Genomic DNA, 3,184 nt, shown 5'->3' with positions numbered 1-3,184 from the left:
CGTCCTGAAATTACCTAGCTCGTTAACCTGAAGAAACTGTAAGTCACATTAACCGCACTTACACCCTCTAATTAAACCAATGTCTGATAAAGGAGACAAGCAAAACTAGGGTCGCAGGTCTTTGCAGAATTTACGCATAAATCGATTTTGGGTGTAAACAAATGAGGAGTAACCGATGTGTAGAATTATATATATATATATATATATATATATATATGTGTGTGTGTGTGTGGTGTGTAATATTTTCTATAATATTTTCGACTAAAAGAATAGCTGGGACATCTTTCATTATACAGGTATGTTTAGTTGTAAATAACCAAGGGCTTAATTACATCATCTTACATTCACCTGTCTCGTGCATTTCATAGATATATAAATATATTTCTATCATATTACTTACAATGGGATAGATATGTAAATGGCTTTGCAAAATGCGTTACTTTTTACGGGAAAGCAGAAGTTTATAAAAAGTAATAATATATACGACTGTATAAGAGACGTAGATTTTGTACGCAATCAGTTACTGCTACACGTGCAAGTCTATGCAACGCACTAAATAATTTTCTGCGTGTGCTGTTTTCCAATGATGCAACCAATGGATGTAGGCACGTACACACCCCTACCGGCCTCTTCATGGAGTTACTTGCCCCTGGCTAAGCAACTGCGCATGTGCATACATGTGTTTACATATAAAGTGAAAGTGTTTCAAGTTCAGCATGTGAGTGGAGAAGAAAGTATTGGAGAAACAGAGAGGGAAGGAGGGAAAAAGTGTGGAAGCAGCAGCAGCAGCAGAAAAGAGAGCCAAACTTAAAAACTACTTTCTTCCGCCTTAATTCAGTCGATTTCCTCTCTATGTAATCCATATGAGATACGCCTTCTATAGAGAGAAATATCCCGCCTCTTGAGTGCCCACTCACTATACCATGGCTACTAAAGATGGCATAGAATAAGGAATCCACCTACCACTGCTTCCATCGGGGGACTGGAGAAGTAGAGGAAAGAAGGAGTGGAAGAAAGAGTGGTAGTAAATGCCCAGCCGACTTGTGCTGTGAATGGCAGTGGCCAGCGTGACTTGGTTCTCATAGGATAAAAACAACATTAAAAAAAAAAACATTCGACTGTATTATTGGTGAATACGGGCATATTCCTTTCTCCCTTTCTCTCTAGCTAAAAATACACTGTTATTCTAACCGAACTAAAACGGCTAGAAACCGTACCCAAATCACGCGTCTGACTCAGTATGCGAAAGGTCGCCTCCCTAGGGAACATCCCCCAGGGGTGCCGTTAGCTCCAATTGCAATTCAATATTCATCTGGTGACGTAGCCTGCTTCCTTCTCTCTTTTTCTCCATCTCCTCCTCTCCTCATACTAACACACGCTGGGTTTCTTGTACTAAGCAAGCTCTACGTGTTCTGTTTAGGCTAACATCTCTCGTGTTCGCTCGTTTTTATCCCCTCTCCTTCTCTCTCTCAGAACCGCCGTCATCACCACCTTAATATTCACTATTACAGACTGAACAACAAAACAACCAGAGCCGAATATCGCGGTCACCAAATAACCAGGAACTCTATAATACAACACAAAAGCTTTCGACATCATTATTATTACAAAACATTGCTTAGCATCTTATCAGCGGCATTAACACAGTGTATGACACCACTACCATCGATTACAACCACCTCCACTACTTCTATCCAATATAATCGCCATATATTCACTTATTTTCTTTTACTTCATTGTTTCCTATCAACATCTTCCGATAGTCTCTCTTTCTCAATTCGGACCACTCTCTATCAACCCCTGTATTATGAAAGACAATTATTATTCTGTCACTGTAATTCACTGAAGTCTTCTGCGGTTCTTATAAAAACTGCAATTAAAATTTCCCACAATTATTAATTACACACGCACCCTTACTTTCTCCCAAGATGAAAGTTTTGTTAGTTTTTTTTAATATGTTTGAATTTCCTTAAACTGTAACTAATGGATGAAGAACAAATTATGTTGATAAAGCATTCTGTTTAATTCACACGCGCATACATGCTCAGGTATTTTTACCAATTACTCTGCTAGAATCCAAGTGTCGTTTGACACCTGAACGAGTATTTTTCTAAGTAATCTCTGAGAACCAATAATTAAAACAGATTTTCATGAAACTAATATGTAGAATTTATAGAAAATCTTAAAAAAATTGTAATCGACAAATCTTCCTTTGAAGGTTTCTCCTAACATTTGTCATTCTATGCATTCTCCACGTTATTACATTCTACATGCTGCCAACAGAACATTAAAAAACATTTAAACTTAGAATTCTCTCGGAAACACTTCAAAAAATTTATTAGAATGATAGTGCCTAACTATTATTGATCACAATATGCTTTAAGTAAGTATTCTAAGTAAAAAGAAAGATCATAAGAAATGCCAGCCTGGCCTTTATCCATAAACGAAAGTATCCATGTTATTGCAATTACAGCAGACATCGTACGTAAAATTCAGAATCTAATAAATAAATAATTATAAAATAAAAACAAAAAAAAAAACTTCGGTAATAGACAACCTAATTCAAACTTTAAAAAAAATACATCCAGTATCTACTGAAATTTTAAAAAAAACGGAGACTTCTTTATTTCAGGCACTAGCAACATCTTGAATAATTAGGCATTTTGACAACCAGAAAGGTGTATTCGTTTCAGGCTTCAGGTGACCCTACAGTAAAAACCAAAGCGTAATTTGATAAACAGTGCACTCTCTGCAACCACCCAAAACACCATAAGATTCTCTTAGTATATAAGCTGCTGTGTGCCACCGACCAGCAGTACCATCACTATTGATCTGTCGGGTTGAAGGGTCCCCCGGCTCCTTACAATGAAACATTACAAAACCTGAAAAGATATAAAAAGATGTAGAAGTATATACACACGTACATTTATATATGTAGTAGTTATGCACAACAGTAAAGTATAGACAAACTTACCCAATATAGTATCAGCTCGTGTGTATCTTCCTCCATTAACTTCCTGCTGTTAATTGTTCTGGTTGCCTGTTATTGCTATAGAAGACTTAGGAGTATTTACTCTTATGTACAAGCGTCAAGAAAACAACAACAACAGCAGCAACAGACTGGTGGGGGACAGATGTGGTAGTGGCGACTGATATCAGGGTTTACACTCAACACTGATTGTAG

At 37.1% G+C, this 3,184-nt stretch overlaps 1 long non-coding RNA gene across 1 annotated transcript; it reads right to left on the bottom strand.

The window, feature by feature from the left end:
* Positions 1-581: 581 nt before the first annotated feature.
* Positions 582-3,178, bottom strand: LOC118761204. The gene is made up of 2 exons (XR_004997213.1): positions 2,975-3,178; positions 582-2,882 (listed from the first exon to the last, which is right to left on the bottom strand). It is a non-coding gene; the product is annotated as an uncharacterized LOC118761204 (long non-coding RNA).
* Positions 3,179-3,184: the final 6 nt, after the last annotated feature.

The sequence above is a fragment of the Octopus sinensis genome, unplaced genomic scaffold (assembly GCF_006345805.1).
Source record: "Octopus sinensis unplaced genomic scaffold, ASM634580v1 Contig10564, whole genome shotgun sequence".
NCBI classification, from domain to species: domain Eukaryota; kingdom Metazoa; phylum Mollusca; class Cephalopoda; order Octopoda; family Octopodidae; genus Octopus; species Octopus sinensis.
Note: the sequence above shows the minus strand (reverse complement) of the source record. Positions and strands in the feature narration are given on the sequence as shown.